This window comes from Gossypium hirsutum, chromosome D11 (assembly GCF_007990345.1).
Source record: "Gossypium hirsutum isolate 1008001.06 chromosome D11, Gossypium_hirsutum_v2.1, whole genome shotgun sequence".
NCBI lineage: Eukaryota > Viridiplantae > Streptophyta > Magnoliopsida > Malvales > Malvaceae > Gossypium > Gossypium hirsutum.
Genome location: NC_053447.1, coordinates 9,623,668 through 9,645,248, shown reverse-complemented (window position 1 = coordinate 9,645,248; position 21,581 = coordinate 9,623,668). Strand labels below are relative to the sequence as shown.

Sequence of the window (21,581 nt, the reverse complement as noted above, 5' to 3'; positions counted from 1 at the left end):
TTCCCTTGACGGAACCAAGCAGCAATCTCCACTTGGCACGCCAATGTGTTCACAGAAAACCGATTAAAATCAATCCTTTCGGAATTCCAACTGTACGTCTAACCACACTAAATCAAACGACGTCTTTTTTGACTTAGTGTTGATCTGACTTTGTGAGTTGACAAAAATCATACTCTTAATCCGGAAAAATAATAAGTATTGGAATTTAGGAGTTAAATTGTTCGGGTGCATAACTCACGGGTTTTGACGAGGCTAACTCCGACCTAAAGCTGAAAATGGATTAGTTAACTAAGGGTTGGGGCATGTTGGTATTGGATAAATTAAATAAGGTAAATGATGGGTGAAAAGGATGGGTGGCGCGATTAAGTATGGGGGCTGGAAATTTGGTATGAATTAAAGTGGATGGTTAGCTACTGGAAATGAAAAGGGAATTTGAAAAAGGAATTGCAAATGGCTTAAGTTGGTGGCTAACTAGGAATTAATAAATTGAAGAAAAAGAAATTAAAAACAACAAAATGCTACGTGAGAAATGAAGAAAAGATTGCTTTCAAATATGAGAGCTTGATTTATTGCTTGATTCAAGACTTGATGATTAAAATGAACAAAGTAGTTCACTATTTATACTAGTGGCTTTGCTAAATTAAGAGCCAACTAGTATAGAAAAATCAAGGAATAAAATATTAAAAATCCCTACATAATCTCCCACTAAGTCAACCAAAAATTTCAGCTAATTAATCTTGAAAAAATTCTGCTTTGGTCCTCCTTCTTTTGCTCCTTTCTTCAATCTAGCCAAATTGTTTCCTTTTTCTTCTATTTAGCCCAAATTGCACACCTGCACAAAATTCAACAAAACATGAAAAAATTAGTGGTGCACTCTCATAAATTAACCAATTTAATTACATAAAATATGTAACTTTAGCATTTAATCAAACATATTATATTTCTTTTACTTACATTTCATATTTTTTTTTATATATTATGCATGTCTGTTTTACGATGCATGTTTAGGATTCGTGGTTGTCCTTCAACATGTTGTCTCTAAGGTTCAACTAGATTATTCCTGAGAGTACAATGTCTTTTATCATTGCACCACCACTTTTGGTAATTTCATATTTTTAGTAATTCTGTTTAATTTCATGAATTAAAAGAACATTTATTTTTTTATTATTAAGGTGTTGTGTTTATATCATATGTTATTATTGTGGTTCATTGCACTTATTCTATATCAATCTGACATATTTATATAATTTATCTGATAACTAAATTACATAAAACTTTTGATGTAAAGTGTTGCAAACATATCATCTTAAGTTAATTGCTCTATCTAAATGATATTCAATTTTTTATGATATAATGATTGAGAAATATTTTTTCTCGATATTTTATACATTTTGACAATTTTAATATAAGGTGCAGTACAAAAAAATTAGTTCCAAATTTATAATCTCTTCAATGAAATGTTTGTATAGAAGATACAACCGGCTTGCATCTTCGGCTCAAAATGACTTAACAGGATCCCCTCCCTTGGATCCATTCCACGATATGTGTCACCCTCAACGGAACAAGATATTTGATCCATTAAACAAAGAGAATCATAAAAGTAAAAGATGAAATACAATGAACCCATGTATGACTTATAGGTAAGTGTTTCACTTACCTCAGCTTGGCTATTCAGTCCGTTAGTCATGTTAGTTGTCTGCAGTGGTAGAGCCAAAAAAATCTTTTTGTCTCTATATCTTTATATTTTTTAAAGATTAAATCAAATTTTCATTAAGGTCCAGTACAATTTACCATTGCTAATTAATTAAATTATTAAAGGCCTAATTAAAATTCCATTGGGGGGCCATGGCCCCTAGGTCTCTTAGTGGCTCCGCCACTATTATTCGGGCTTTTTACCCCTGTTTTATAATACCAAAGATGATACAGATTATATGTTAAATACCATATTATTTCCTATTTTGAAAGTATATAATAATGAAAAAAAAAAGAAAAATACATGTTACCTTGACCCATAAATTAAATGGGTCAAAGATACAACCATGATGCTCTTGCAACCGAGACAAATCATTCTATAATAGTGTCTTAACTTGAATCCAAGCCAACATTTAGTTTCCACATATGCAAATTCAAGGATGAATATGATTCTTCTCTTAAAGGCTAACAAAGTATCAAAGAGACCCTATTCTCCAGGACAACATTATGATGAATTTTATGTCTAATTAGGTATGATTAGTGAGTTTAGACGCAGTTCTTGACTAAACAAATCCCTGCTGGAATTTCTTCAGTTGCCTCTTGTTATGCTAATGTCCTTTTGCTTAAGTCCCTTTCAAAAGATCTTGATTATCTTATAAAGACACCACATACTCAAAGGTCTTGGTTATCTTCAGTTTGACTAAAATGATGGTTTCTTTTCAGTAGGTGTTTGGGAAGCTTGTGAGGGACCTATCCTTTTTCCTTTACCCTGGTTGTTGTTGTCTTGATGCTGTAGGTGGTGGTGGTATATTCATTGTTGATGTGGACGTTGGTTTGTTTCAGTAGCTTGTGAATGGCTTGATCACATCCCACTACCCCTATTGCTGTAGGTGGCGTTGTTGTTGTTGATGGTGGTGTTGATGTCGTTGCCGCCGTCGCTGCAGTTTCTGTATCAACACTCATAGCATTTTGCATTCACTTACCTTAGCAATAGGCACTTATACAAAACAGATTAACTAGTTCTATACTATACGAATGTATTGAACATTTTATAAAACAATCACCTGTGGTAGTTGCTGCCATTGGCATTGAAGATGGAAGTGACAGGTTTATCGTTGAGCTATATTGTTGAGGCAATACGGGTATTGTACGATTTGCGGATATGAACTCCAAAACCATGAGCTTGATTATTTTGTGCATAAAGTGGAAAAAATTATGAAACTCCCTGGTGTTATTGATGCCCAGAAGTGTAGTAAGGTGAATCTGTTGACCTCCATAGAGACTATATAGTTCTGCAAAACAACATTAATTCAGCTAAGGCAATTCCAAAGGAACTGAGGTACTGTATTTTGTAAACACTAACCAAGGATAAATGCCTTCTTGTGAAATCCGGTGTACCTGTAAGTAAAAATATAGAATGATGGTGATGAAACATAATAAATAAAACAACCCAAAGTGCTAAAATATTGTAGGCCAAATAAAATGTCATAGTATTTCAGTTTTGCTCTCACCCATAAGCTGAGTAAGGAATTGAATATTGACAGGCAGGTTGTTGGATATAAGCTGAGGAGGAACCATGATAGCTAGGCGGTGCCGTCAATCCAGGACCATGTGCTGGTCTAAACCGTCCCGCCCCTACATTTCATTTCATTAGATCAAACCAAGATGCAATGCATTTCCAATATAGAAAAAATTTAATAGTAATAACAATGGGAAGGGAAGAAAGAAAGAAGAAAACCTTGTTGAGATCATTGGAGGAGTCTTTTGAGCACCAAGGAAGCAAGATTGCAGTTTGCCCGCTTTCCATCAATAATAGGTGCAGGGTTTTGGCATGCTCTCATAGCTGCCTCTGGATCCTTAAAGGTAACCTAAAAACCAATATGTAAAAAAGGATTCATTTGACATTGTCATAGCATCGATAACAAAAGAAACAAACAGGCTTTTTTTTTTCTTTTTTTTTTTATAAAAGGGATCAATAACTTACAAATCCATAACCCTTGGATCTCCCAGTAGTCTTATCTGTGATCACAACAGCCTCAAGAATCTCTCCAAATTGCTCAAAATAACGCCTTATGGTATCTCTTTGAGTTTCCCACGCCAATCCACCAATAAGATTTTCGTAAAAGTTGTGTCATTGAACTGCTCTGGATTGTTCCACCCACCATTTGAAATTCTCTTTGTTGAGACATAGACCAAGTAAACCAGGAGATAAAGATTGAAGAAAAGGATAAATGGAAGACCAATACAAAATCAACCACCACAGAAGCCAAATATACAAATGGCGAAAGGAAATAAAAATAGGTTTGGATGATCAAATCAATCAAATGCCAAGCTTCCTCAAACACTCGTGCAGCACTTATGCATCCTCTTTTTTGTTTCTTCTTCTTCTTCTTCTACCCGTTGTTTTTTAATGCTATAATACTGCCACTTTTTCACAACCAAAACTCCTCAGATTCCTCAATAATGATAGCCCTAAACAGCAAACCATTGCTATGAGAAGGCAGAATTCATAAATAAATAATAAAATTGAAACCCTTCCATAACAAGTATAATATGTATATCATACTCTTACCTGTACCAACTTGTAACATCATTGAGAGAGGAAAAAAGGAAGGAAGAAAGAAGGGTGATAATATGAATGAGGATGAGAGAAAAAGGGGGAAAAAGTTTCTAAACCCAACCTTTTACATACGTACATTATTATACATTTTAGCGTGTTGAAGGCGAAGGGTTTCCCTGTATTGCATGTTCTGTTTCAAGCAGTCCTTCATTCATACAACCTTGAGTATGAGTCTCAGTTTCTCGCTTTGTTGTTTCTGTTTGGCTTTGTTCAACTCCCCCCTCCTCTGTAGCTATTCCTTTACCCGGAAAAAGACGCAGGTTTGATAGCCTAAGGCTTCGTTTGGATGGGCGATTGATGCGGTGCGGTGCGTTTAACTTACTTTTGTCTCACGCTACAGTATCGCTACAGTATCTAATCTCACCGCCACCGCTGTTTTTACACTAACCGCAGCTAAACGCACCGCCCATCCAAACTCACCCTAAATCTTTCTACAACAATCCTCCCTTTTTTTTGGTTAGTATTTTGGATAAATTAGTAATGTTTTTTTTTAAATTCAAATTAAAATATAGATGTTAATTTTAAATTCAAACACAATCCTTTATCATTTAATTTAATAATTAAAAAAGTATTCTTAATTTGATTTAATTAGTATAAGTCCAAATGTTTATTTTATAATTTTCCTAACACAAGGCAACCGTATTAACTTATATTAATCCCTAGGTTTCTCTTTAAAGAAAGAAAACCCTTTTTGTTTGAATTATATTTTACTTTTATGGACTGATCTTTGGACGTTGTAGAATGGGCTGGTCATGAGTCATGACATTGTCACACACATATTTGTATAACAAAATAGTTTTAGCCAAATTTAGATAAACTTGTACACTTAATCCACTTTTATTTTCGGTATAATTATTATTTGATATCAAAGTATATGATAATATTTCATCTTCATTTCAAATTAATTAAGACATTTTATCTGTAACAAGTTGATTATTAAAGAGTGGAGAATATAATGAAAGATGGATTTGTACAATATATATATTATTAGTGTAGTTTTTATAAATTAAGTTAAAAAAATAACACATGTAACATGTTTAAATAATAAATATATCTAGAAATTAAAAACATCAAATTGATGTACTAAAAACTTACATATTTTATATATAAAATAACTTATATATCTATTTAGGGTTGAGCATTCAACCGAATTGAGTCAAAAAATTTTAAGTTAATCGAGTTGATGAGTCATATTTTGTCATCCTAACTCGATTTAATTTTTTCGAATCGAGTCAAGTAAATGAAATTTGAGTCAAACCGAATCAAGTGAAATTGTTTGAATTAAATTTAAAAAATTAAATATATCAAATTAAAATCTTGCTACAGTATAACTTAATCGATAGTGGAGCACATAATTTTGAAACCATATATATTTGAAAAAAATTTAAAACAAAAAAAAACTTTTAACACAATAAAATTGAATCATTAATTAACTTATTTAGATCCAAAATTATTATTTTAGAAATTTTTAAAAATTTTAAATTTCTTTATATATTCTTTAGATTTTTTTAAATTATTATAATTTTTAAAAAAAATATAAATTTTGAAATTTTATAAATATTTTAAATTTTTAAAAATTGTTTTTTTTTTTATTTTTTATGAGAGAGAGACTAATTTGCTCATTTTCAAAATTGACAAAGGCCAAAAAGGTATTTACACCAATCTGTTATTTGAATTATTCGAGTTATTTGACTTGTAAAATTAAACTCGATTCAAATTCGAAACTCAAATTACTTATTCGAATTAACTTAAATAACTCGATTTGATTAACTTGAAATTTGAATTTTTTTTCAAACCGATTTGAGTTTTACTCACACTTGTATTTACCAATAACTTTTTAACTTTTATGTTGCATGGGATGCATTACTCTACTATTAAAGGTAAGTTTATTTTCAAAATAATGGCTGAAGTGGTAGGTAAAAATCTTTGAAATATGTATATAGATTTACGTGATGTTGTTGGATAATTTAAGTAGAGACTGTCGAAACCACTTTTAAATTAGAAAAAGGGATCGACTTGAAATGAAAAGGGGAGTCGTCACCGATCTTTATTAATGTGTGACGGTTCACCATTAAAGATGATTTTGGTCTGCGAATTTTGAGAAATAAGTTTGGGAGTCAGTTACGTACGAGGAAGGGTTAGCACCCTCGTAATGCCCAAATTGGTACGAATTGATTGATTAATATCTTAATGTCGAAACCTTGAAAAGATTTTAAAAATGCTCCTTGATGAGAAAACTTGAATAACTAATGGAATGATAAGGTGCACCCATTTCGCAGAAATAAATTGTCACACTCAGTGAGTTAGGGTGCTACAATTCAATCTTTGAAATTAAATTTGTCCCCCTCTTTTTTAAAGAAAATCATGCACTTTAAGAAGGGTATTTAATTATTTAAGTCAATCGAGAAATCAGAATCCAGTAAGTTAGGGTCCAATTTCTCGAAATTCTTAAACACAAAATATTGCCTTTATTTTAAAATCGAGATAGCAAAATGTCGTATCCAGTAAGTTAGGATCAAACATTTTGAAATCTTAAGAACTTCATTTAATAATTGCAGGGTTTTAATAAAATGGGCGCTTGGTTATCTAAATTCATCGAGAAGAATCGAAGCCCAGTAAGTTAGGGCACAATTTTCTCGAGAATCTATGAATGCCAAGCCCTTTTTAAAGATTGTGAAATAAAACAATTATGAAGCTTTAATAAAATTCGACTCTTGCAAAGGAACATGATTAAACGACTATACACATAATGTAGAAGATAAATAACAATTTAAACTTAAACTAGAAACAATTAAACAAATAATAGGCAAATACAAACATCGACTTTAATCATATTATACAAACATCCCTATTAAAAATTAAGCAACCCCTAAATTCATAATCAATGAAAAACAAAAGAAAAACAACAATAACAATAAGTAATACAAATATTTGGTACAATTTGGTAATAGAACTAAGAAAACAAATAAAAGGTTTGAATGAATTTTAATGAAAGATTTAAAAAAAATAAAAACGAAATGAAATAAAAGTGAATAACTTTAAAATTAATGCCTACGTTTTGATTTATATAAATAAAATCTAGTATAAATAATAGTATGTACATAATAATATATAGAAGTTAAAATAAAACAACAAATTTAAAAGGAATAAGGATTCCATACATAAATATATCATTTGAAATTAATAATGTATTATTATATATACATACTTATAGTAAAAAAATATTATACATACATATATATAAAAATATATAAATTAACTTTTTATAAAAATATAAAGTTAATTAGATATATAAAAAAACAAATATATAAAAAAAAGTATGATAATAAAAAATACAATAAATTTCCTAATAAAATAAAAAACTAAATAACAAGTAGGATTAAATCGCAAACAAAACCAAATTAACAGGGAACAACTGAGATTAAAGAAGAGTGGGGGACCATGCTGCAACACGCGTATTACATGGGGGCCCGATTGGGAAATATCCCGCTTCCCCAAAACGCGGCGTTGCAAGCTGGGTCGAAATGCAACAATGACAAAAATGCAGAGCAAAATTAAAAAAAAAGGGATCGATTTAAACGCGCTGTAAAAATAGAAATGACCATTTGTGCAAATTGCCCAACGGAGGCCAAAATGCGCGGATCCTTCCCCGGGTCGGGTCACCGCGCGGGTTGTTGGGGTTAATCGGCCAACACGACACCGTTTAAGGGCCACTGAAATAGGCCCTAAACGGTACCGTTTTACGCGCTATAAAAGGCCCCCATAACCCTAAAAACAGTCTGTTGAAAACAAACCCTAGCCTCCACCCTCCTGCCACTTCGGCTCGACGTCCCAAAGCTCTCAAACCTCGCTTCAACTCCGATGACTGCGGAGAGAGCAAGAGCTCGGCTACCAAGTACGTTCCTCCTTTTCTTTTTATTGTTTCTCTTAATAAACGATCAATAGATGCTAAAATAAAAAACCGAAGGGAAAAGAAAGAAGCGATTTGCGAATAAAAAAAAAGGAACCCAGAAATCACCTTTTTTATTTTGATTTTTGTATTCTCAATGCCTCTTTTTTTGTTGCAGCATACTCTTGGTTTTTATAGTATCTATTTACAGAATAAAATAAAATAAAAAATCCAAACAAATTGCCCTCGCTCTGTTATCCTTGCTTTTTCTCTCTGCCCCTTTCGTGTGCCGTTGTTGTCTGTTTTACTGCTATTCTGTTCGTCTCTTGCAAGTACGGTGTGCAGAGGTGCGGACGTGGCACGTACGGAGGCGAATGCGTGAGGGCATAGGCTTGGCACGTGCGAAGGAGTTGGGGCTACTGCGGCGCTGGGGCTTGCTCGCTGCTAGGGTTTCTGCCATTAGGTTGGGGTTTGGGCTGAGTTAGGCCATTAGGTGTTTAGGCTAGAGTTTGGGTTTGTACTGGGTCATTTATAAATGGGCTTGGCTTGTATTTTGGGTCTTGGTATATTTTGGGGTTAGAGTCTGTATTTTTTTGGTAAATTGATCTGGGCCAATTGTAAATGGACTGTTTTTGGACTGAATTTTATTTATTATTTTTCTTGGTTTTTCTGCTTATCTTGAATGGGCCCCGGACAAATTGGGTCTATTACAGAGACGATAGAACTAGAGATTTATATAGAAATAAATAGTAGGCTTCGAGGTGCAGATGTCATTTTTTAAAGAGAATTCTTTGCCCCACACAAAGTTACTAGAGGGTTAAGACAAATGTCCTTCCGAGAAATAACGAAGTTTTGAATTTCCTTTGATTAACAAAATCGAAGAATTCTCGAATTCTTATTCTAATTTCTGAAATTGAATTAATTGTAATTTAATTTGTGAGCACCATAGTCCCTCTATTTATATGCACTCAATAAATACAATTTTGAAGAACCACAAATTTTTATTTTGAACATACTTCTTGGAAAAAACATGTCTCGTGGAAATGTATTTATTAGATGATAAATCATTACTTTTAATTTGAATAGTGATAGTAAATAATTAATTTACAAAGTTTATGGACTTTTAATTTGAATATTGATAGTGAATAATTAATTTATCATCTAAAATTTATAGGTTGCGTTTGATAGTTGATTTTATGCTTTTACATTTCACTGTTAAAATGTAATGAAAACAACGGTAAACTCGCCTAAAAATAAAAAAAGAATAATCGTAATTCAATTTAATCACTTTCCTTTCATCTCTCAGTCTGCAAGTAGATTCCCTCCGACCAATTACCTCTTTTTGTTTCTTGTTTTCCCCCCCCTTCTTGCTCTGCCCACTGCCGCCGTTCTGCAGCCAAGATACACCAGCGACAGAGAGCTCTTCCTCTTTTCTGTTCTTTCTCCTTTTTTAGTTCTCTGACTTGTTATCTTTTTCTTTGCAGGTTCTGCTTGACTTCAAAACAAGGAGTTCTTTTTCTTTTATTTTCGGTTGCTGGTGGATTGTTTTTTTCTTTGGTTTTACTGTTGGGACTTGGGTTCCCTCGAATTTATGGTTGGGTTTGCAGGTTTAGGGTGATGAGGGTTGGAGTTGATGGAGGTGATCAAATGGCTGAGGTGAAGATGGTGATGGAAGGTGTTCAAGCGAGAGAGAGATGAAAGTTTCTTTCACTTGTATCTACAAGTAGATTCTTTCTATGAAGAAAGATGAAAAGAAAAAGGTTGAGGCTGAATGAAAGAAACAAAACTACGTTGTTTCAATTTTGTTAGGCTTAAAAATAAAAGCTAATTTGAAATTATAAACATTACGTGTAATTTTTTTTAGAAAAAAAAGTGACATCAGATTTTTATCCAAAATTTTAATCAGTGTTGAATATTTAAATTGTAAATTTTTTTTTAATTAAGTGAATGTGTGTCGTAACCTAGCTATACTTTCACGTGAAACTTAAGCACACCTAAAAGGGATAAACTGGCGATGGTAATTAACTCCCACAATTGAAGCAAAAGGGGTTTCGTACTTGTGAACAACATATATCAAAACTAATAGCATTATACAAGTCTTCGTATTTTGCTTTAATCTAAAGATGGATTTAAATAATATTTTTCAGTATATTTTTCTTTGTATTTCGCAAAAAAATAAATGTTTAATGATTCAATATCTCCCTCCTGCAAAGTCAACCTCTTATTGTTTAAAAATAAAAAAATTATATATTGTTATAATTAAATATAAATAACAATATTTTACTTAAAGTCAAGTCAAACTGGATCAAATTATGGACAAAATCTCTTTACCTTAGCTCCCTATGTCAAGTCAAGCTAATTAGACTACGCAGTCTGGACAATTTTAATATGTAGTCGTAAACGTAAGCATGTCTGAAAATATTTTTTCACTATCTTAATTATAATACAACATTGACCTTGGTAGGACAATTGCTTTTATTGTTACTTCTATTGTCACCAGCTTTGTCACATTTATCACAAGTTAAATATTCGGAGATTTCAACACTCTTTTGCACACTAATCTCCTCATCACACTAAACTCTTTCAAATTCACACAGTAATTCTTGAAAATAGTAAAATAATGCATTATTACTTGTGACTCGCATACATATGATTGGGAAATAAGATCATAAAGAAGAGAAAGGATTGTATGAAATAAAGATATTATCCATGTTCAATAGTTTAATGCCACAACAATAATTTCATCATGAAATTTAAGATTTTCATTTGAATTTAATTTTTTATTATGACAAAAATACTAATATGACATTAAACTATTGAAAAATAAATACAGATAATGTCACGTCTCTGTTCCATATAATCCTTTTCCTATATATCATTGGTTGAAAAACTCTTCATTGCAACCACCAATGAGATGGTTAATTATGGTAATCATGAATGTCGAAACCATTTTTTGATTTGAAAAAAAAAGGAAATCGACTTTGAAAATAAAAATGGGAGTCGTCACCGATTTTTTATTAAGATGTGATCGGATCACCTAAAAAATAATTTTAGGTCTGCGAATTTTGAGAAAACATGTTCGGGAGTCGGTTACGCCCGAGGAAGGGTTAGCACCCTCGAAACGCCCAAAAAATGGTACCGAATTGATCAATTTATGTCTTAGTATTAAACTTTGAAAAACTTTTAAAATACGATCCTTCCCCTTTCTTATTAAGTTCATAAAAGATGTATGGATAAATTAATGCGAATACCAAAGACCTCCTTATCTTAGAGTAATAAAATGACACACCCAATACGTTAGGGCACGACATTTTTAGTCCTCGAGAATAAGTTTGTCTTTTGATTTTCAAAACTTGCGTGGTGAGATTTAAAAAGGATATTCAATTGCTTTGAGTCCGATGAAAAATTGAAACTCAATACGTTAGGGCACGATTTCTCAAAGTTCCGAGCATTGAATATTGCCCTTATTATTTTTTAAATCCTCATTTCGAGAAAACGACGTATCACATCCAATACATTAGGACACGACTTATCGAATTCCCGAGATTGAGTTTTATGTATTTTGATTAAAGAAAACTTTTGATTATTTAGATTCAACGAGGAGAAATAGAACCCAATACATTAGGGCTTGATTCTCTCGGGGATTCCAAATATCGGGTATTGCCTTTATTTCCCAACATTTCCCTTTTTTTTACGAATTCGGGTAAAAATCGATGTAATGTTAAATTTAATGTATGAATAAACAGTCAAGTTGATAAATGACAATAATATGAGAACAAATAAACAAATTATAACATACCACGCCACATTTTAATAAACAAATAAATGAAACTGAATAATTGAACAAATAAACGAATAAATCAACCACACCACACGCATCATTTTATACATCAATAGTAACAATCCAAATAAATAAAACAAAATAGTAGAAAGCAATTTTACATAGCTGATAGTTTAAGACAAATAATTTAGGAAATCAATTCGAAATGAATGACAAAATACTTCAAACAAACAATATATGAAACCAAGGATGGATAATACTAACATAGCTTAAAATGAATAAAAAAAATAAATATATAAATAAAAAAAACCGTATCTTTTTCTTTATTAACAATAAAAGATAAAAAAAGGTTAAGGAACGATCTATACATGATAGTTTAAAACAAAAAGTGTAAATAAAGACTTTAAATAAATATTAGGTGAATTGTTTAAAATAAATAAATAATATATGTGAAACTTAAAATACATAATAATAAAAGAAGAGCCCCTTTTTTTTGAAAAAAAAACAAATAAATTATCTAATGACAAATTTTAAATAAAGAATAATAAATTAATTAAATGAAATAGGACGAAATTGAAATCGGGCCCAAAATTTAGGGTTTAAATCGCAAATAAAGGAAAGAGGGTGATTTAGGACTGAATTGGGACACGCTTCAGAAGGCAGGGACTGAATGGGAAATATTCCCGGCCCTAAAGCACATTGTTTCATGTAGGGCCAAAGTGAAACAATCACAAAACCCATGGGGTTAAATTAGAAAATTCAAAACACAGGGGGAAGGGCCGAATTGAAAATGAATAACAAAGCGGAAAGACCTGTAGCAGAAATATTCCATTAAACCCAAAGCGCACGGATCCTTCCCTCGGGTCGGGTCACCGCGCGGGTCAGAGGCTCTTAAACGGCGCCGTTTTAAACCATTGAAACAGAGTCTAAACGACACCGTTTCAAAAATCAACATTAAATAAAAAAGATTAAACCTAAGATACCCTAACAACCCCTGCGCCGCATCAGAAATCAATAACCCCCCATCCGTTTGCGTAAGAGAAAAAAAAAGAAATAACAGGCCAAACGAAAAGACCAGGAAATCACCTTTTTCTCCTTGATTTTTTTGTTCTCAATTCTTGTATATTGAATGCGTAAGTAGTAGTACAAAAAAACTTTCGGTTCTTATATTCTCCTATTTTTGACAAAGAACCCAAAAATAATTGGATAAAATTGAAAATAAAAATGAAAAAAAACAATTGGTTTGTTCTCTGCTGCCTTTGTTTGTTTGCGCGCAGGTACGATCGTACGGGGGCTGGACGTGGCGTTGTACGAAGGCCAGCTGGAGGAGACGCACGCGCATGGAGGTGCAGCACGTGCGGAAGAGGCCCTGGGTTCGACGGCGGCGTCACTGGTTACTGAAAGCTAGGGTTTCGGTTTTGGGGAATGCTTTGGGCTAGGTTGGGTCAGGGTTAGCTGATTAGGTTTAGTGGGTTAGGTTCGTATTGGGCTGGGGCAGAAAATGATTAGGCTTAGTGGGTTGGGTAGAAAATGATTTTGTTTTGGTTTGAATTTGTAAAGAAACTGGACATTTATTATTATTTATTATTATATTTTATTTGGGTTTTAATTTTGAGCTCGGGCGGGTAAAATATGGGTGTTACAATGAAAGTATAAAAATTAGTTAAAAACAGCACACACCAGCTGCCAACTATAAATTAGTATTTATATTAATAAAGGTAAACAAAGGGAAGGAAATGTAAGCACATACAGTAAAAAAAAAAAACCTGGAATGGTTTAGACTGGTATAGCCTAATTTAAGAGTTTTTCCTTCGCACATGTATATCATTTTGAGAATTCTGAACATAAAATTCTACACATATAATAGCTTGTTTTAGAAGAGCCATGAATTGTCTTTAATTACGTCAATCCTCGCACGGAAACTATATAGGACGGAATTTGCTGAAAAAAGCATTTTCTCCCTAAGCTATGGCTTTTTGGACCCAATGGCCAACGGCATTGAATTCTTAACAGTCCATTCTCAAGTCGGCCACCACCTAAACTATTTAGATAGTGATCGCAAAGGACAAATGATCAACGACCAAAGCCAAAGGTGAATTAAATGTTCGAAACCCTCGTCGCCATAATTAAAGCCGAAAGTTGAAAGTTTGAACCGTTAGTTATGATTTGATATATAACACAATGATTAAAGCTTCAGATTGTGAGTAATTTTACCACTCTCAATCATTTTAAAACCCTCCATTAAGCAGATAATTACTCTATAATTAATCCTAATCTTTAGAATTGAAATATCCCTCGAGAGTCGTAAACATGCACGCCTTTCACCATAGACTGATGGTATATATACAGAAGCTGCTTAATTTAGTGAATGAAACCACCATCAGTATAACTTTTAGATTTTTTTTTTTATATATAAGCCAAAGTAGTAGATTAACCAGGCAACTTCTTTCCATTGTATTCAGCTTGATAGGTTCCATCTAGCCATTGTAGTTTTGAAACTTAGAGAGTATAGCACTGTTAAACAATGGTTTTACTTGAGTGATTAACGTCATTCCTTTTTTTTAATCTTATTCTGAATTGGTATTTCAACTTTTCGAAGCTGTATATTGTAGTTATATCCCTAAGATAAAGAACTTGCCCAAGTTTTCTGTTGTAATTTGTAAACAGTAAAAACTAACATAAATTGACTTGAAGAAATAACGGTGGATTTCTTTCTTAAACATTTAAACCAAATTTAAATAAAATTTTATTTGAATATCACTTCAACTTCAATCCCATTAATGCCAAGCTCCTGTGTGCTTATGTATAAAAAAAATTAGTGAAATTAAGTTCAATGAATAGCAATGCACCAAATCGCCGAAAGCTGTGAAAAATGCGATGCGATCCTTAATGATTCATGTAGGCAAATAGGCTCTATGTTCTAAGTGCTAGTGTCACGGACTTAAGATTCTTGCCTCAGAATCCGTGCGGCCTTAGGCAGTTTCTTACTCCAAAACGCCTAAGTCAGCCTAACTTCCACAAAAGAAGGATTCAACAGAATTCCTCCCAAAACACAACTCAAGCGAAAGCAACTCAAAGCCAACAAGATGAAAGAAAAATGAGACAAGAACAAGCCAAGGAAAATAAGAACACAAGAGAGAAAAGTTTGAGTGAATGCTCTCAATGATTCTTCTTACTCAAAACTCAAGTGATTTACAATGAGGGAAGAGGTCTCTTATTTATAGTTGAGCCTCCCCAAATCCAACGGTGCAAAATTAAGTACATCAGCGGCTATGATTAAAGGCCACCTACCACCAAACCTTTAAGAATATAAAATCATATCTTCTAAGATTACATATCTTATCTAAGATATGTAATCTTATAAAATAATATATTATATTTGTCTAACTTGTAGATGGGCCTTCAATCTCTTCAAGCAACGGGCCGGTCTGATTGGGCCAAATGACCTCCTGCCTTCTTGATGGTTCACACAGATGTGTCATGGTTGCGGGTTCCCATGCGCAACCCATGACATTCTCCCCCACCAAATCTAGCGACGCCCTCGTCGCGTCCTCTGCATGGTATCTATCTATCTTGTCTTGGAATTGCCACAAGGCTTCAGCAGGTTCCCAACTCATCTCACTATCCGGGAATCCCTTCCATCGGACTAAGTATTCGCGCCGCGGTCGGTAGTGCTTACGTCTGACCATACGATCTGCTTCGATGTTCTCGACCTCTCGATCATAGGCGGCTTTTACCCCCATTGGTGCTCGTTCAGACTTGCTTCGATTTGGGTCTTCTCCATCTTCATGGAATGGTTTAAGCATACTCACGTGGAATACTGGATGAACTTTAAGCTTTTCAGGCAACTCAAGCTTGTAGGCCACCTTGCCTACCTTCTTCACAATTCGAAATGGCCCCTCGTACCGCCGTACGAGTCCTTTGTGCAACCCATCATGTCGCAAAATCAGGTGTAGTTTGGCAAGAACTGGTTCACCTACCTGAAATTGTACGTCCCTTCGATTTTGATCCGCCCACTTCTTATTGCGCTTACTTGCCTTGTGAAGACAAGCTCTAGCCAAATCATTTTGCTCTTGCCAATCTCTCGCAAATCGATAGGCTGCTGGATTCGGTCCCCCATAACGAGTCGCAACAGCATTGGGTGTAAGTGGTTGTTGTCCTGTTACTATCTCGAACGGACTCTGGTTTGTCGCCCCACTTCTTTGCAAATTGTAAGAAAACTGAGCCACATCTAGCAACTTTGGCCAGTCCCTTTGTGTGGCACTCACATAGTGCCGTAGATATATCTCCAATAACACATTCACTCGTTCAGTTTGCCCATCGGTTTGTGGATGCATGCTGGTTGAAAAGTTCAAGTTTGAACCCATTAACTTGAACAACTCCGTCCAAAATCGTCCCGTGAATCGCCCATCTCGATCGCTGATGATAGATTGTGGCACTCCCCAATACTTCACCACATGTCTAAGAAACAAGCGAGCAGCCTCCTCAGCAGGACACTCCTTGGTTGTGGGGATAAAAGTTGCATACTTCGAAAACCTGTCCACCACAACAAAAATGCTTGCAAATCCATCAGATTTAGGCAAACCTACAATAAAGTCCATGGATAAACTCTCCCATGGGCGCTCCGGAATAGGTAAAGGCTGTAGCAACCCAGCAGGAGCCTTCAACTCGATTTTATCTTGTTGGCACACCAAACAAGTTTTCACATAAGTCTCCACATCGTCACTCATGTGAGGCCAATAAAATCGATCCTCCAAGAGAGCTAAAGTGCGGTGCATGCCTGGATGTCCAGCCCATCTCGAATCGTGACATTCCTTCATGACTTCCTTTCGCAAGTTCCCATGTTGGGGCACATATAGACGTTGTCCTTGAGTGTATAATAATTCTCCCTCGAGCCAAAATCGCCTCGTTTTTCCCTCTTTAGCAAGCTCAATCAAATTTTTGGCCGTGGAATCGTGGGACAACCCTTCTTGAATGCGCTTCAATAAGGGACTATTGGGTTGGCTTATCGTTGCAAATTCCATCTTTCGGCTAAGCGCATCAGCTACAATGTTGGCACTCCCCGGCTTGTACTCCATGCTAAAATCAAACTCTGCTAGGAAAACCTGCCAACGAGCCTGTTTGGGGGACAACTTTTTCTGGGTTAGGAAATAACTATTTGCAACATTATCAGTGAATACCACGAACCTGGAACCCAGCAAATAGTGCCTCCATGTGCGCAAACAATGCACCACAGCAGTCATCTCTTTTTCTTGGACCGTGTATCTCCGTTCTGTCTCATTCAGCTTTCGACTCTCGAAAGCAATTGGATGTCCTTCTTGCATCAATACTCCCCCAATTGCATAGTCTGAGGCATCCGTGCGTACCTCGTACGCCTTTGTAAAATCCGGTAAAGCAAGTACAGGTTCACTCACCATTGCTTGCTTTACTTGGTCAAAAGCTTTCTCACACCGAGAGTCCCAGTCCCATACTTTGCCCTTTTTCAATAAGTCCGTCAAGGGTGTAGTGATCTTGGAGTAGCCTTCAATGAAACGTCGATAGTAGTTTGCTAAACCAAGAAAGGACCGCAATTCCGTTACCTTGGTTGGTGGCTCCCAATCGGAAATTGCTCGGACTTTGCTTGCATCCATTCAGATCATGCCACCTCCTACAATATGGCCAAGAAAAGGCACCTCTCGTTGGGCAAATGAGCATTTTTCCTCTTTGACATACAGCTCATTTTCCCGTAGGACTTGGAACACCTCTCTCAGATGTCCAACATGCTCCTCAAGCGTCTTACTATACACCACAATGTCGTCAAGATAAACAACCACAAAGCGATCTAAGAAAGGTTGTAATACCTTATTCATTAGGGTGCAAAATGTTGCCGGAGCATTTGTCAACCCGAACGGCATCACCAAGAATTCAAAGGACCCATACCGAGTCACACAGGCTGTTTTGGGCTCATCCCCTTCGGCTACTCTCACTTGGTAGTACCCCGATCGCAAATCCAACTTAGTAAACCATCTCGCGCTACCAAGTTGATCGAACAGATCTGCAATGAGAGGAATGGGATACCTGTTCTTCACAGTGATCTTGTTTAAGGCCCTATAGTCAATGCACAATCTTAAGGACCCATCATGCTTCCTTTGGAATAACACCGGCGCTCCAAATGGGGCTTTGGAAGGTTTAATAAACCCGGCATCTAGAAGTTCCCTTAACTGCTTCCTCAATTCCTCCAACTCAGGTGGAGACATTCGATATGGTGCCCTTGCTGGTGGCTCAGTATTAGGCAACAACTCAATCTTGTGATCTACCTCCCTCTTTGGTGGCAATGTCTTGGGCAACTCTGTGGGCATTACATCTTGAAAAGACTGCAACAACTGCTTCACTTCTTTTGGAATTTCTTCTTCGAATTTCTCCTCCGCATTGTTCCTTAAGGTGGCTAAATAGGAGACTTCGTTTCTACGTACTCCTTTGGCAAATTGGATTGCCGACAATGTTTTGCCTTCCATGTTTCCCTTTCTTTTCATTCGCACCATATAACGATGGTTCGAATCAGAGATCATCATGTAGTTCTCGGAAGGATGAATATACGCATTAAGTCGGTCAAACAAACTCAATCCTACCACAAAATCATAATCATCAAGTGGGATTACCTTAATGGTTGCCTTGCATGTCCACTCGCCAAGTTTGAGTTCCACCCCTTTAGCCACACCCGTTATGGGAATACTTTCTGAGTTTACCGTTTTTATTCGACCCGAATCTTCCTCCACTTTGAGACCGAGTTCCTTCGCCATCTCTTTAGACATGAACAAATCAGATGCACCAGTGTCAACAAGGGCATTCAATTTTCTGTCTGCCACGATGATGTCCACAAACATCAGCCCATTACTCGTCTTGTCTTCAACACCGCCCAATATCGTACCAAGACTTTTGGTGTCAGGATTGGCCTCTTTGCGTGCTTCCATAGCATTGAAAGCGGCCCTCTTTGGACAAACACTCAACCGATGTGGACCTTGGCAAAGAAAGCATCTCATTGGCTCTTTCTTATCCCCTGGTCTACCATTATAATTCCTTGGGGCTTCGCCACTCCTTTCTGTTTGCTCTTTGTCTCCCCCACCATTGCCTTTGGGTCTTGGCTTGGGTTTGGAAGCATCATTATTGTCAAACTTTCTCCCACCAGCTTCGTAGAAGTTCTCTGCCTCAGCCATAGCTACAGTCAAATCGGTGATGCCTAGGCGGCGCAACTCTTGCTTAGCCCACATTCTTAGCCCATCCTCAAACATATAAAATGCTTCCTTCTCATTCAAGTCTGAGATCTGAAGCATCAGCTCACTAAACTCCCGCACATAATCTCGAATAGTGCCTTGTTGCGTAAGCCGACGCAACTTAGCACGAGCCTCCTTTTCAGTATGCTGCGGATAAAACTGCTTCTTTAACTCTCCTTGGAACTCCTCCCAAGTCCCAATGGTCGTTCCTCCACGTCTCTCATCCGTGGACCTACGTCGCCACCATAAGAGAGCAACATCAGTAAAGTAAATCGAAGCAGTGTTTACCTTAGTGGCATCATCCTCAATGCCCATTGCTCGAAAATATTGCTCCAATTCCCACAGGAAGTTGTCCACTTCTCTCGCAGACCTAGCCCCCTTGAACTTCTCGGGTTTTGGAACATCTACATGGCGTTGCTTCGATCTTGAAGTCAACATCCCATTTCCCAAAGCAACCTTACAAATTGTGAGCTCCCCCTTAAGCTCAGCAATCTCCTCTTTCATGGCAGTCACCAGGGCCTCAAGAGCTTCGTCCCTTACCGTCAGCTTGTCCGAAGTGGATCTAAGAGTGTCAAGCACGAATACTTTGCTGTCTTCCCGCAGTTCCTCCATACGGGTTAGGACCACTTCGAGTGTCTCCCTCATGTCACCAACAGACTCCTCGAGATTGACCACTCGATTTTCCAAGCTCGACAACATGTCCCTCGATCGACTAGCCTTCCTGACCCTCCCACGGGTCTCCATTGGCTCATTCTCACCAACTTCTCTCGACATATCTCAAAAGTGCTTTCGAACGGCTCTGGTACCAACTGTCACGGACTTAAGATTCTTGCCTCAGAATCCGTGCGGCCTTAGGCAGTTTCTTACTCCAAAATGCCTAAGTCAGCCTAACTTCCACAAAAGAAGGATTCAACAGAATTCCTCCCAAAACACAACTCAAGCGAAAGCAACTCAAAGCCAACAAGATGAAAGAAAAATGAGACAAGAACAAGCCAAGGAAAATAAGAACACAAGAGAGAAAAGTTTGAGTGAATGCTCTCAATGATTCTTCTTACTCAAAACTCAAGTGATTTACAATGAGGGAAGAGGTCTCTTATTTATAGTTGAGCCTCCCCAAATCCAACGGTGCAAAATTAAGTACATCAGCGGCTATGATTAAAGGCCACCTACCACCAAACCTTTAAGAATATAAAATCATATCTTCTAAGATTACATATCTTATCTAAGATATGTAATCTTATAAAATAATATATTATATTTGTCTAACTTGTAGATGGGCCTTCAATCTCTTCAAGCAACGGGCCGGTCTGATTGGGCCAAATGACCTCCTGCCTTCTTGATGGTTCACACAGATGTGTCATGGTTGCGGGTTCCCATGCGCAACCCATGACACTAGCCTCTGCTTGCTCAAATATATAATATATATTGAAGTGAAAACGTGGATAATACTATGTCATACATATATAGAGTCATTCATGTCAAGCGTCAAACCGGATAAGTACTAATTAAATGGTGCGACTCAAGATCATTGAATAGCTACGATTTCAGCTGCTGGTAAAATAATTAAAGGGGAGGTCAGTTCCTAGAAATATTTACGCTACCCGCGGACCTTGCTTTAGAAATTTTAGCTTTCATTTTTAATTGAGAATCCCCCGGTCAAGGACCTATACCCTATAATATATCAAACCATGTTTTGATTTCCATGGTTGAAGTCAATGAAATTTAAGCGGTAGCCAGGCTTTATTTTTACGTTGAACGCAAGTCTGGTATGTTGATGATGATTGATTCTCGAGGTTGAGCAGATCCAAAGTTCAACAATTCTCTTCTTTTAATGTCCTAGTCGCTGAAAATGGGATCCACTTGCTAAAAGATAAGGGTAAAAGGAGTTAGCACACTTGATGATGTAATTGACCATGAGTCTCTCTACGATCATAATCGCAAAAGCATACAAGATCTGATATGCCCAAACATTGACTTAATGCTCTACTCAAAATTGAAATTGATGAAAAAGAAAGAAATGAAGCTTTTGGAGCTTAAAGTCTCACCTTCATATTTCTATTCAACTGAATTATTTAGTTCATGTTACTATTTTAATGATGGATTCATGGATATAATTTTGTTAAGAGTTCGGTTAAATTGATATCATTATCAATAAATTCCTATTTACATATAAAACTATCAAAAGCACATTCCATTTAAATCGTAGTTTACATTAATTTGAAAGTATTTATTTTTTCTATTTTAATAAATTTAAATATATACATATGAGAATTATAAGCTTTGAAATCCAAAATTTTATGGTCTTTTAAGTTTTACCATTTAACCAAAACCAAAATTAATTTTTTTATT

At 35.8% G+C, this 21,581-nt stretch overlaps 1 long non-coding RNA gene and 1 pseudogene across 1 annotated transcript; one reads left to right on the top strand and one right to left on the bottom strand.

The window, feature by feature from the left end:
- Window positions 1–2,442: 2,442 nt before the first annotated feature.
- LOC121223140 (uncharacterized) lies at window positions 2,443–3,881 on the bottom strand (annotated as a pseudogene).
- A 9,003-nt stretch (window positions 3,882–12,884) lies between these two features.
- Window positions 12,885–13,577, top strand: LOC107911275 (uncharacterized). Its single transcript, XR_001687823.2, has 2 exons — window positions 12,885–13,115; window positions 13,260–13,577. It is a non-coding gene; the product is annotated as an uncharacterized lncRNA (long non-coding RNA).
- Window positions 13,578–21,581: the final 8,004 nt, after the last annotated feature.